Raw genomic sequence first — 15,475 nt, forward strand, 5'->3', positions numbered from 1 at the left:
CTCTATTATGGCTATGCAAAATTTACAGAATATTTAGACCATAATGAATCTAAACCCTAGCCTAGGAGTTTATTCAGGCAACAGATTTTATACAGTTTCTATAAAGCAGTGTTAATGAAACAGTGATCTGTCTTTCTTCTTTTCTTGGCCAAGTGACTGTTTTCATCCTTCAAATTCCCTCAGATATGGAAGTTTATAGAGACTAGATAAAGAATGCCTACTAAAATTTTTAAAAATTCTTAATCAGAGTGGTATGTTGCTTTTGCCTATTTTTTTCTTCAGAGCTATTCGTATTATCAGAAACTTAGACAAGCCTAGATTAAAGGCACACTTGATGGGCATACATAAAACCGTCCTTGGATAGATGAGTTTTGAGCCATTTCTACACACTCCAAAATATCAAGTCCTTGATAATTGTATATTGGCAGAGAAGAAGAAAAATAAAAATAACCTAGAAGAGGTTAGGATAAGTTTGTTGTTTGCTTATTTGTTTGTTTGCCCATAATAAAAATTAAGTATCAGGTTGATGATGAGCATTCTTTCAGTTATAAATAATATTGCTATTATTTATAGTTTTTCTTCTTATCCACAGATCTAAATGCCTCATGATGTTCAGGAAAGATTCTGTGTCACACCTCTGTTTTCCTATACTTGGGTGGTTGATAATAATGAGAAAAAAATATATTATATGTATAATATTCATATATTTTAATTATCCAAAAGGTGATTACATAAAGTTATAAGCTATAAGATTTGTTGAGGGTCATTTATCCACATAAGAGGTCGAAAATCAAAAAACATATATACATAAAAGGTGGTAGATAGAAAGAAAAACATTCAAATAAAGAAATCAGAGAAAAAAGGGACAATCCTCATTAACTATTTAATTTTTCTTTATCTTTTTATATACTTATCAATTTTCTTAATAAGTAGTTTCTGGTTAATAAAGAAGCGTAAAGAATATTCCAATCCACTGGAAGCTTCTATATAAGGATTAAGACTAAAAGAAGCCCTATACTCATTCTAATCAGGATGCTTTAAAATTTAAACATCCACCACTGGATATGATTTCTATGCAAAACAAGCAGAACAAACCATGCTTGTGTTTCAGGCTCTTCCATTCATTTTTTATGGATGGCTATTTCTCTATTGCCATTCAGTAGAGTAGCCCCATATTAAGCAATTGCTTAAATTATTTTAATAAGATTTTATTTACGTATGCCATGTGATCTAAATTCTGTTGGGAGGACAAATAAGGAGGAAAGTGTATTATTACAGACTCGGCTTTGTATTTCAAAATGAGCTATTGTTAAATGGTTTTGGCTGATGTAGTTTAATGGCAGAGATATAAAATAAATGATAGCAAGTCAAGTTACTTTTTTTTTTTTTTGCCTATCATGTAGCCATCTAGCTTAATTGAATAGAACATTAGCCAAGTATTACGGTGCAGATTCAAGATAAGTATATGTCCCCAATTTTGCTCTATCCTTGGCCAGAGGCTTATCCTTCACCCTGGCTGGGTGGCTCTCAGATCCAGCCTTTATTTCCTACAAGAGGATCCAAGAGATAGAGTGTGGCTGGAACAACACACACACCTTAAATAAGACATATATGATAGGTGATCAGAGTTATAATCCATTTATATATGACAGCACTATTAGTATATGTTATACACCACTGCTCTGATTTAATAAACACACTCCATTAAAAACAGAATCCAGCAGGCCCTTTTAATTAATATCCTTGGATGTTAAAAAACATCTTATGAAAACCTGGGCATATGCTTTAAAAACAAAATGAAATGGAAAATTGAGACTGATTCCAACAAAATATATTGATCCTGGCACCAATACATGTGAGCCTTCTCGTAGGCTTTCACTAATAACATGACCCAAAGTAATACTGTTTTCTCTTAATGCCTCTTCCTTCTTCCCATCATCCAGCCTTCTTACTCTCATTTTTTCTTTTCCCCTCATACTTAACTGCTAATAGTTAAAAACAATAGCAAACACTGATGGATGATTCAGGAATTATCCTAGAGCTGTCCCTATATTATTTCATGTGATCCTCATCCTAACATTCTGAGGTATTGTCATTATCTTTATAGATTAGGCAAGTGAGGTCCACACAAACTAATGAACATTTTTCAGTATTAAATTGCTAGCTCGTGTCAGAACTAGAGTTTGAACTCAGCCCATCTAATTTTGTCTGGAGGCCATACTCCTGATCCTTCCACATTCTTGGATAAAGACAGATTAGACTGCACTGCATTATTAAAGTAGACTTCTAATAATTAATTTAAAGTAAGATTTGGAATATAAATCCTGCCCGAATTGCTGACATGTATGTTTTAAATTTCTGTCATTTCAAAAATATGCAGTAATTTCTAACTTTATAATATTAAACATAGACAGTCATTGCTAAAAGTGTTGTCTACTAGACCTGCTTTAAATAATAATTTAAAGATTCTAGTCACTGTTGGACTGTCAATAAATATTAACACGAACTTTAAAAGCTAAGAAGTCTTTGTGATAGAGACCAAACATCTCTCTACCATCCTTGTCCTACCTTCCATTTAAAAATATCCCCTCCACATATAACACACAAGTAAATTTTAACCTCGCACTTCTGAATTTTTATAATTTCTTCATTAGCATGATCCAAATAAATGAGATTTAATTTATAACTTTGCTATTAATGCTTTGGAGAGATCAAAATATGTCAGACAAATTACCTATAGAATTTAACACTCTCTGGGTAACTGGAGAAGCAAACAAATGCTGAGCTTTAATGGTAGGTACTAAGTAGACTTAAAAAAAATATTTAAGTGGTTTTCTGCTGTATATCACATGTCATAAATGTAGTAAACCGGTGTGCTATGTTTTAGCTGGCAAACGGAAGTCATTAGAGCATTGCCATTTGTGTCTATACAGTGAAATTTAATGGCCATTCTATTTTTTTTTTAATCCAGGAGTTAATAGTTTCACATGGAATGAAGATTTATTCATTTCTTTTCCGTACCATGAAGCACGTATCCGGAAGTCACAAAACCACTTATTACCAGGGAGTCATTAGCCTTTGAAGTCCATATAATTACAGGAGATGTTTAACTCACTCAACTTTAGTGGGTTTTACGTATTATAGCAGAAGATTATTATAATTCTCTTTAATTAGCAGGGTGAAAAAAGTAGCCTGAAGACTATCTTCTGGTCTTTGCTCAGGGATCACTGTCAAACTTCAGCATGGTAATTTAACATTCCCCAAAATGTTATATGCCAAAATGGTTCAGTATCATGACAAGGGGAAAATTTTATACAAAGGCGAATACCACACTGATGATATTCACTCGAGTACAATTGAAGTGAATGCAACTTACTAACACTCAGTAGTTTTTGTTTATTGTGCATAGTAAGCAGGTGCTACACTAGAACAATTCATCTCACGCATACCTGAGACATGTGACTGAAATCACCCTGCCATCTATATTCTTTATTAGAGTTTCATTTATTCAGCAAAGCTATGGAAGGAAATAAAAACAGGCACATCCGTAACACAACAATACCAGCCCCCTTTGACACAACCTTGAATTGTTTAAGCCACTCCATGTATTCCAAATAGATTCCCTGGGCAGCAGTTCCTCTTGGGTCTAATTAGAGTCTATTCTGTATATTTACAAACAGGAAGCAACAAGTCTGTGACCTCACAATCTTCACTCAGAGGCCTCCTCAATTAGCATGAAGTTTTCTTGGGGAATGGATGTTAGGGTCATTTTAAGTTCTATATGTGACAAGGACAAATGACTTACTTTTTCTATATTAAAGATGACAAGCATAATATTGTTGTCATATTATTAACTTGACAAATAGAGATGTTTGCTAGAAATTTTAACAATCCAGTTCCAGTTGTCTTTAAAAATAGGCAGCTAATAGTTGAGGATCATAAATCAGAGATTAAATACCTGGAGTAAACTTGAAATATAAACTGATGAATAATGGCATGTAAAAAATTCCCATTACATCGAGATGGATGTAGACAAAGGTAATATGTCATAAAAACACATTTTCAAAAGTAGGTGTAGAAAGCAACACCTACTCATAGATTGATGCCATCTTCCTAGTATTTTGGTAATACTTACATGTGTGTAAATAACTCCATGAAAAACAGATAAGGATTCCAAGATGATTCAAGGGAACAAACAATATCTTTCCATTGTTTAGTGTAGACCAGCACTCTTTTAATACTTCAATTCTCTATAACCTAAAATATGATTGTTACAAAACCTCTGGTTTAACTAAAAGAAAATTTAGCTTTATTTCCTTTTAACCTTTTTTTAGTCATAGCACATCCAGATAAACATATAGAATATGTTTTGTATTATTTGGGGGATGAGTATATATTATAAATATATACTATTTAGGCATAGAAAAGCCCGAGTGAGCACTATTATTGGTGATTATGTGATTACATATTAAAATAGTCATTCTAATATCAGTAATATGTATTATTCCATGTTAATAATTTTATCCCTAATAAAGCACCATGAGCCTTATGACAGAGTATTTCTGTTCCAACTAAAGTGGAACAAATAGCGGCATACCCTTTCCAACTCTTAAGCGTTAACTTGGCAGTGGTTATTTTGCATATCATTTAAATAACCTAACTACGAATATAGATTGGATTTGGTTACTGCAGGTCATGCAGGAGAGACAATGTTGTTCAATAACATTGCTGAAAATTAGCAAGCATAAACACTTTTTAGAATATCAACTTATTTTTCTCTGTTGCATTTGTTGAAATTTCACAACCCTGAGGAGGTCAGGTTATGAACTTGTTTGTGAATCAATTTAATATTTAAACATACTCTCTGTGTTCTTGCTCTGACTTTTTTTGTGACATAAAAAGATTTCTTGAATTATCAATTTATGTTCTATTGCAAGAAAACTTCTACTATGGCAAAAACATGGGCCAAATTAACATATTTTCTTTATACAAGTAATTGGTACATAGAGATACTTACTAGACTTTAAGCTGAGGATGTTGGTAAAGATAAATTTACCATTTTCCAATATTTCCATGTATTTTAAATACTACCATTATTAATAAATATAGTAAAGGTGTATTATGTGCCAGAAAGTGTACTAAATTCTTCTAAATGGATTTTCTGTATCTCACCATTAGTCTAGAAGATAGTTACTATGACTATCCTTGTTTTATGCAAAAAAGAAGCTAAATGCTAGAGAGAATAACATGCTCAAAATCACATAGCTAGGAGGAGGCATGGTCACCCATGAACTAAGGCAACACAAACGCCCATCTCATTTTCTTGATCACTGTGGTGCACTGCCTTTTATTTTAGTTGACTTTTCTCAAATTCAGTTGCTTCTCTGTGCGCTTGACTAATCCTAACACACTATGAAGTTTGCAGAATTATCTTTCAAAAAGGCCAACAAAATAAAGGCAATACGAAACCAAAGAAGGAAGAAAGAGAGTTCCAATAGTTGATATGCTGTAAAAGGATTCAGGGTTGTCTGATGCTGGATTGAAGAGGTCAGTATAAAAAACTGTAAATCAAAGGAAGAAAGGTAGGTAGGTGTTTCGGAAGATAAGCGGTGCTGCCGCTAGTCAGACATCCATATACAGACGACACAGATTCTTAATACTTTGGAAGCTCAGGAAGAAGTTTGATTGATTGATTGATCGATTTTTAATTTTTTTTCTTTATGGTTGCATTGATTAATGAAATCCATTAAGTTCCAGCCATACACTTGAATAGTAAGGCGTGTGTGTGTGTGTGTGTGTGTGTGTGTCTGTGTGTGTGTATCATTATAAGATGATCATTGGAGATATAGTCCTATAATCATAGTTTGGACACAGCTCGTTTAAGGACATTAATTTATTTAAACTCCTGGCTGCATTTTTTTGAATGTAGCATCTGTGAAGCAAAAAGCGCTATTTTGAAGCTTTGGTGGGAACACTGTTTATCCTTTGATGGGTGTTAAGGTATAAACTAGATCAAATGACATTTCTGAAAAGTACCGTATCTGGGGAACTGATCCGTGGAAATTCCTTATTGATAATATTTATGTTTATTTCAGATTATCTTTTTAGGATTTGGAGTACTTTGTTCTATATTAAGACCAGAGAACTTTCACTAGAAAAACTGGAGAAATGTTTATCTGTTTTTGTTTTGAGTGGTTTTATTGGTCTGCTCAATTCAGTTTATCGGTTTTACAATGTAAACCCCCTTCTCCCACTCACCTGGGAAGTCCATGATATGAAGGGCATAATATTTGGAGGAGAGCACTATCTATTTCCCAATAGTTACAGAAGACACGTCAATGAACAATAAGGCGGCAGAATAAAGAAAGGGCGATTCAGAGGATACTGTTCTTTCTTTGTGGCCTCAGTGGGTTGAAACAGCAATCAATAGGAATGCAAGGGATAACAGAATCCTTCATCCTCCAGGCATGTACCTCTACACTCCCCAGAGATACAGAGTTTAAACACTGTCAGTATGAAACAGCCTACGTGCGCTTTCCAAACTTTCAATGTCCAAGTAACTCAATGTTTTAAGGTAGTGTCCAAATACGATTTTGAAAAATGGCAGAAGCAGTGAAAGTCAAGAGAGCATTCTTTTTCCAACTGATTTCACACGTGAGAGCCTGAGGTACTATGAGAGGCCACAATTGAGGAAGGTTTGTGGAATTTAAATATAAAGAGAGTTTATAGATGTCAGCAAGGCGGGAAATGTGACGAGATAAGTCATAAGACTGGAGAATCCAGACGCATGGAATTTTCTTTGAATAGAAAAAAAAAAGTTGAAGTCAGTAACTGAGGCGAATTATAGGCACCGTTTGAGAGGAAATGGGAAAAAGTGGAAGAGGAAAGGAAATGCGGTAGCATGATTTGAGAAAGGATTTATGGACATTTGATGCTGAGATAATGTTTGATTTTATTTATACTCTGCATTTGGAAACCCAAAACTTTCTGGCTCCTGTGGCCTTCCCCCTGGTTAGAAAAAATTATTTCAAAATACTCTATTTTAACCCCTAAGGTTAACACTATGATTAATAGGAGTTTGGGTTTGTTTTTTGTTTTTTTTTTTCAAGTAAAAGAATAAAAAAAACAAACTGACATTTCTCAGGCTTATTTGGAACGAATTAAAGCAGTCAGTGAAAGAGAAAACAAAATAATTAAATAAATAAATAAAGAGAATACCATAGGGATGCCCTGTTGTGTATTTTCATTTGAAATTCTTTTATAACATTGACTGTAACATGCACATCATGTACAATAGGGTGTGCTTTGTAGAAAGAATCTTTATGCCATAGCATAAGGCATGAGCTTTGACAGTTTCCCGTGGGGTTTACGCTGCATTGTCCGGATCTGGGTCTAAGCCCTTGACCTTGTGTGAAGCTTGATCTCCTGATCTTCAACTCTGCCGTTCAATTTAAGAGACATATATGAGCACCCACCATGCGTCAGGTACAGCGCTCAGCACCATGCTACTTAGAAGGTTTCCCTTTGTGTGTTTCAGGAGCACCCAGGGTGCTTTTCACTTACACCAATCTGTCGAGTCAGACCTGCGTTCTTCTTCATCAACAAGGCCATAGGAGTAAGGTATCAGGGTGGCATTTTTAGATGACAAGAGGTTCTCAGCATCTTGTTCACATAACCTATTTGTGTCTTCTGGATCAGCCCAGCATCACTCCTGAGTGTGCTTCTTCATCTTATATTCCTCTCTTGTCTGAACAACCTGATGGCTTACTGCTCAGACCTGGGTGGGCAGTTCTCCCGTCATAGTCATTTGATGTGTGTTTCAGTTAGGTGCTCAGTTTCGACAGGGCCCTGTAAAAGCTATTGGATGGCTTCTTAGACAGTGAAGATGGTGTGGACTTGCTGCAGAAATCCAGGGGTCTTCCCGATGGTGTGTGGTGTGGGGAGAGGGGGGAGGGTCAGCTGGTGCCTGCTCAGAAGAGTTGATTGTCTGCAACTCTTCCCATCTTCGCTTTCACTGATGTCAAAAATGACAGCTCGAAATTGGCCATGGCAGGAGTATTTGATACCACACACACTGTCAGACAAGACAGGGGAGACTTTTTTTTTTTTTCAGAGTTCCAGTTTACCAGCACAGCTCTGGGTTTTCCTGGTGACTCTCTTATTGAAACTTCCCAGTGAAAACAAACTTACTTCTGGGCCATTCGCATAGCTTACGCCCTAATGAGTGATCTGGTTCCAGAATCCTGACCCGACAGGCTACTTCCTAGGGTGATTTTTAATACCAACTGCTTTGATTTGGGTTTTCTAAGAATCTAGCCCTGAGACAAAGATTATGGTACAAGTATTTTGATTTGATAGGTCATCCCAGGAACCAGAGTGGGAGAGTGAGACATGGAAGAGGGAAGGGAAGAAAGACATTGAACGGTGTGTTATCAAGCCCACTGTGGGCAAGTGGAGGTCATTCCTGCTGAGAACATTTAAAAACTATACAAAGCATACCTACAGTTAGCCCAGCTAGGGCAAGGAGCTGGGATGTAGTAAATCAACTCCTTGTGCATCACCGATAAAGGCCTGCCTCTGAAAATGTCCAGTGTGCAGGCAGATCATGTGTCTTTGGCCAGAAATAAAACCTCAAGCAAAGATGTTTTACAGGCCTTTGATGAATAAAGGTAAATTCTGTGTGTATGAAGGCACCGACAGTTTTCATGGCAGGAAGTAACACATTTTTTTGTGTGTGTATTTTCTTTTATGTATTTGGCAAATAATTTTCATTCAATCGCTATAAACTCCAAGCTCTTTGGATCTCGGCAAAAGGAAATCTACCTGAAACAAAAGGAACAATGTGTCGAACAATGAGGTTCTCTCAAGGGAGAAAATCATAGTCATAAAAAACAAGGAATGACATTGTTGGCAAGAAAAGTCACCTCGTAGAGACTTTATATGCAAAGGATTACTTCTTGTTAAAGAAAAATAAAAATCAGCCTGTGTCAAAGAAACTATAGAAAAAGTGTTAACAGCTAACACTCCCCAACAAAGGGATCTGAGTTTGAACCCAGAGGACTTCTTTGCAAACGTGACCACACACTAACGAAAGAAAAAGCAAAGTCTCAGGATATTTATTTGGATTTTAGAGGCTTTGACAAAGAGCAGCACTGAATGAAAAACCAGACTTTGGATCTTGTAACTTTACAGCAAATGCTGACTAGGGACTGCCTGGCCGATCAGGAGCAGCCTTTGAATTTTATCTATTAAAAAAGTAAAGATAAGAAGATTAAAAATGAACTAATATAGATATACAAAAAAGACAAAAAGTTCCCAAGCTGCATCACTAGTATCTAGGTTCCTATAAAAACATTTTGATATATATTCTCTGAAACATTCACATACTCTCCCCAAAATCCCCCGCTATCCCCATCTCTATGTGTGTGTGTGTGTGTGTGTGATAGAGAGAGAAAAAGATTATTGTTGCCTTTCAACATGGAAAGTCCTTGGTACCATTTCTGGTTTTTAAATTTAGGAAACGTTTCTTTATATATTCAGGTCAATTCTTTTCCACTTCTTTCTACTCTTTCATGGAGGAAGGATGGTTATCTGTATGTTGGATCTATTTTGTCGGCTCTCCGTGTTTACCATGCATTTCTGAGTCATTTTCTCTAGTTTCAAGTGGAATCGGATGAACTTATCTGCCACATGACTTACATTTTTAGAGTTGATTCTGATCTTTATTGCTTTCAATAATATTGTCTGTATCACTTCCATAATTCTCTCAGCTCCCTTTAATTTCCTCCTAGTCTCTTAACAACTCATCTACAGTGAAGATTAATCTAGAGAAAGCACAACTGCTATGATCACAAACAGCTTCGTGGAGGAGGGACAGAACTAATTCCAGACATCTTGACATAAAGATAAAAGTAGGAGATGAAGAGATAAAGATTTTCAGGCAGAAAGACTGGTTGAGCAAAGACAGAGAGATAAAATCGCATCTGTTGGGGAATTAAGGTAAGCACAATTCTACCTAGGATGTTAGGTGTATAATGTGAAGTAAAATGAATAAGATGAGAAAGATTTGGGCCAAGATTTTGAAGATAATGTAATATACACCTTTAACACAAGGGGCAGTGGAAAATAAAACCACAGATTTAAACTTAAAATAGACTCTGCTGGTAGTTCATAGGGCAGAAAGAAATGAAGCGAGATCAAAAATTGGGTGATTCTACCCTCCTGGTTCCTCAAAACAACAAAATACCAGCTTCCTAATAGACACATTACAACCTAGGGTCCGTTCAGGGACTGGATTGTTATAATCATATTGGGATGACCTTCAAGTCACAGGTTGCCGAACTTCAAAAGGCCCTTTTAAGGAATGTTGATAACATGCATTTCTAAGAGATGACAGTATTCATCCAAAGCCATAAAAGAAAGCAAGGCTGTAACAGTTTTCTGAGACTTTAGCTTTATTTCTCCAACCAATAGATTTCCTTTTTACCTCACTCTGTTCTTACAGTGCTGACTTCTTCACAAAGATATAAAGAATACTTTTTGTTTAAAGCTTAATTAGAAGCCATCATTTATGCATATCTAATGCCACATTCCAAAGATTTCAAATGTCCCTCATGTGATATACCTTTGTCAGACAATACCATGGTAGTGAACTGAACAGAATCATCGGTATTCGTCATTATGAATTCGTTTCTATCTTGCAGGATTCATATTTAAGTCTTTGGAGCAATTAAATTAGATAAACCTGAATTCAGACTTGAGCAGAAATAGGTATAAACTTTAAAAGGAAGTGATCCCCTTGCCCATCCTCTTTCATGGAAACTTTCTAAGGTATAAAAATAAAACAAGCCAATAGCATTATAGAAAATGTGATATCCAAAGAGAATTGTTTATAAATAGAATGTTTTACAAAGTTTCCATGAGGCATCAGCTGTCCTTTAACCCCCTGCATGCTGACATTTTCCAGCCCACTAGCTAAATTAAGGCTTAGGAAAAAATTACCTATGCATTGTATTTTTATGTGGCTATTAATCTATTTTTATACGCTGTGGATATATAACATCGGTTCATTATAAACATATAAAGAGACAGCCCCCCACCAGACACGCCAAAACACATGTATATGAGCAGACATGAGGAAGAATATGAAATGATTCTTTCACCTCTGTGTTTTCAAAAAGACTGTAACAAAACTAAAGTCTACAATGAGGAGGGTGAGCCAGTGGGCTTGATTTTCTGGGGCTGTTTCAGGTTAAGCTGTTGCCCTGATCCAGTTTACAGTGGCACCCCCCTGTTTATACTCGAAAGTGCCCCCCCCACTTTAGATGATACATTCCGTGATCATCCCAAGGGTGAGACAATTTATCAGTTATTCGTGACTTACTACAGTACTCAGAAGGAGCCAGGTTAGAAATATTTGAATAAATTGAATGAATACCATTCATTCAGTTAACTCCAGATTTCAGGACCAGTAGAGTTATAGATGGTTTGGTCTGCTAAAGAGTGTTAGCACTGTTTCATTGTTAGCTACGTTATTTTCATTCTCTGCCCTCCTATTTCTTTCTCTCTTTGACACGCACATACATGCATAATCAATCTAGGGTATAGTTTGCTATGCAACAATGATTTAGCTAGAGTAATTGTACTCTTGTAAACATAATAAGCCTAGATACAGGAAAAACAAAACTTCATTCTTAATATAAGAATACCGAATCTGTTCCCCCAATCCTGGCACTAATGCATTTCTTACTTTCGCTTTACAATAGGTATCTGAACACTGAACCACTAATAGTAGTTCTAGTGAGACTTGCATTTCAGGCCCTGATTGTCCAACAGAAGTGTTTGTTTTTAAAAGTTTATTAAAGCTAGATTTTTTTTCTTACATTAATTTAAAATGATTATAGATGCTTTTACATGAGGATATGATAACCTATACACCACAACTAAAATGCATGAGCCGTTCATATAATTATAATGATTGTAATTTTTCAAAGGTAAGTGATTTGTTTATACAGTGTTCATTAACTGGATGTTTTATCTTTGACTTGCTGTATAGCCCATAAGAAATGAAAACATGTGGATGTCTGCTCTGTGATAGTTTGATTATCCCCCTTGCAATCAGGAGGGTGAAGCAAGTAATGTATGCAGATAAAGTCAATTTGCTCCTAAGTATTCAGGCAAAATTATGGTTCCAAAGTCAGGAAATCAAGAGATATAAATGGAAATATTATAGAGTTTTCCTGTTAATTGGTGGTTGTGGGCTGGTGAGATCCCATTTTGTGTTATGTGAATTTAGTGAGTGAAAAATATTGTCTACAAAGTGCTCACAATTGGACCAAGCAATGCTGGAAGTTTCAAACTTGATGTCAGAAACAAACAGAAAATTTGGCAACGTAAGGTACATAAAACCTGGGGTCCTTCTATTAATCCCAATATTTTATTCTGAAAGCCTGCCTAGGATGAAGATATTATATAACATACGATGCATGCAAAGAACACAGATATTTGGATTAAGCAGTCATGAGTTCAAGCCCCATTGCCCCAAACTTACTAGCCATTTGCTCTCGGACCCACTTCTCAACTTCCCTCATTGTCACCTGTAAAATGCTTTGAATGAATTATTGATATCAAGCATTTAGTACGGGGCTTGACATATCATTAGGACACAGCAAGTCGTGATTCTTCTTTGTAGAATATTTTTGAATGAAGAGAATCCTTTTATTCTTACTGTATTATACCTCCCAAGTTTGGTTACTAAAGGAGTTTGTACACCAAAGAATAACTAGAGTGTCTCGCCTCTCAAGATTCTTTCTTAATGCCAGATAGGTTAGTAGATCAATACTCCTTTATCTTCTAACTTCTACTTGCCAGCAGTATTAAACTGGCAGGCATATCCCTCACTTACCCACTTAGTAGGCAAACTGATAGGTCCCTGAAACTGTTTCTATTTTCCCAGACATCTGCTTTTCCTATAATCTTTATAATTATATTTACTGGGCAGATTTGGATATGACCTTGGCTTTGGGAAAGCAGATTTCAAACTATTCATGGAGAAAAAATAAGTATGATTCCATGTCAGAGAGATTCTTTAAAAAAAAAAAGATATAATACTGATTTTGAAATCACAAATAATTCCAATGAGAAAGAATTCTTGCAGACGATATGCCAAGCACAGACTGATCCCATGGAGAGAAAAAAAACAAACAAAAAAAAACAAAAAAAAACAAGGAGATAAAGTTGAAAGGGCAGAGGTCAACAAAAGATTCTTGAGGAGGGTAATAGGACTTTAAAAGCATTGATTAGAATCAAAACAAGGTAGGGAAAGGTGCACAGTTTGAAAAAGCCAATGTCAACCTTGCAGGTGACAGGGGAAAGCAGAGCAGCTTAACTTGGATGCTGTTTTTGGCATTTTAGCAGAGGGAAAAATAATTAAAATGAGAGGTTCGGAGAAGCATTTCAAGAGAGAAGCACATAGTAATAATAGCTGATCGCTTTTAATTCGAGTTGTTTCCTACACCTCAAGTAATAATGGTAATAGTAATAGTAGCAAGTGCATTGGGCTCGAGATCTGCAAGGCCTTCTTCTAAGTACTTCATGTTATTGATTCTCAGAATAACCCCATGAGGCAGGTTTAACTCATTAACACCTTCAGCTTATACATAAGAAAATTAGAGTACAGAGAAGTTAAACCACCTCGACCTACCCAAGATTACAGAGTGGAAGTGTGTCAGAGATGAGCGAGTATCGGGCTACTCATTCTAGAAGTAGAAAATAGAATTCCCCACTTTGAGTTCATTTAAATGTGAAGGACAGTTTCTCAGAGTTTCCCCAGCAGTCCTGTCCGAATTGGGTCTTTCTTGGTACTCGGTAAGGAAGATGAGACCATCCTGATTGGCATATATCAAACCAAGGAAAAGGAAGTTGCCCAGGGCCCCCGGAAGACAGTGCCCTGTCGAAAAAGGGACACGGGATGAGAAATCTGCAGCAAGGCAGAAGGAAAAGGGAGCCCAACAAACTATACTTCCTGTTTTTAACAGGAAGCATTAAATTGAGTTTTCTGAAATTTAATATGAGGAGCAAAAATAGATATAAAACTGAAGGGTTTGGTAATTTCAGATAAACATTTCTTCAGTACAAGAGTTACTAGTTTTTTTTTTAAAGATCTCCCAAAGGTTAAAAAACGTAGGAAACTTTGAAATTGCATCTTTTAATCTCATATTTTCAAGTTTTACGTATCTGTATTCTATAATAATGATTCTCCCAGTTGGTATGTCTGTGTGTGTGAGTTAAATTACTGTAATACTCATTAACAGCTCTTTATCATTCTTGAGTTCTTTGTTAATAATCACTTGATTGGTTGGATTTCATCATCAATATATTATCCTTGTACCTTCATATTGAATTCTCTTACGTACTATATAAGCTTCATACTGTTTTGATTGTCTGATTTCCCTTTGGCACTCTCTGAGTTTATCTCAAGTTTTTCTGATGGGGTGTGCCATATCCCACATTTCTCTGTGTCATGAATTCCCCATCCCCAGTCCCCACCCTCCCACCCCACACCCTGCTTCTGAACAACCCTCAATAATCCTGCTCAAATAAAATAAAAATAGAAGGTACAGAGAGGAATTCACACATCTGAGATGAGTACACAATAATAACAGCTGATCAATTTTAATATAGATAAATGGCGTAGTCTGCTTATTGAACTTCAAGAACTTTCCATAATTACTTTCCAGGGTTGAAATTACTGCAATCTGGATGAGTATAAAAATTGTGCTTTCTGAGTTTTTAAGTGACTAAGAGTAACTTTACTCTATCCTTATTATTGCTTGGTTATTTAGATGGGAATTAAAATTTATAATAAAGAACTATCATTGAAATGTATACAGGCAACAATCTTGTTTTCTAGCAGGAAATTTGATATTAATTTTTTTTGTAGGTGACTTTTTTCTCCTATGTGTGGAAGGTTTAAGGGCCTTCTCTTTATTCTTCATTCTCTGAAATAATGATGGGTTATACAAAGGGACGTTTCTTCCTGAAAATTCTAATCTTTAAGTTCCTGTAAATTATGGCTTTGATAATTTTCTTCTTTCCATCCTCACTATTCTATTTCTGAATTTTCTATTACTATTAGGTTGGGTCACTTGGATTTATTCTCCATGCATTGCATTTTTCTCTCCCATGAAAAACAAAACAAAACAAAAAACTTGGTTTCTGCTTTGGAGAAGGTATCCATTATTACATAAGTTTTCCATTCCTCATGTAGGACTGTGCTTGGTATAGTCGTGGACTAGCAGGAAGTGGATGGACTGTATCTTTTCACAGTATATAATCACAGAAATGAAATAGATTAAAGAATATTACATGCCACTCTATGGTAGCAAGTGAAAACTTCAAAGAAGATTTAAAACTTAAAGAATGATATCTTAACAAAAAATAAGTTGCCAAATTGAGGCACGTGTTTTTTACTTAT

Source organism: Rousettus aegyptiacus, unplaced genomic scaffold (assembly GCF_014176215.1).
Source record: "Rousettus aegyptiacus isolate mRouAeg1 unplaced genomic scaffold, mRouAeg1.p scaffold_m13_p_6, whole genome shotgun sequence".
NCBI classification, from domain to species: Eukaryota; Metazoa; Chordata; class Mammalia; order Chiroptera; family Pteropodidae; genus Rousettus; species Rousettus aegyptiacus.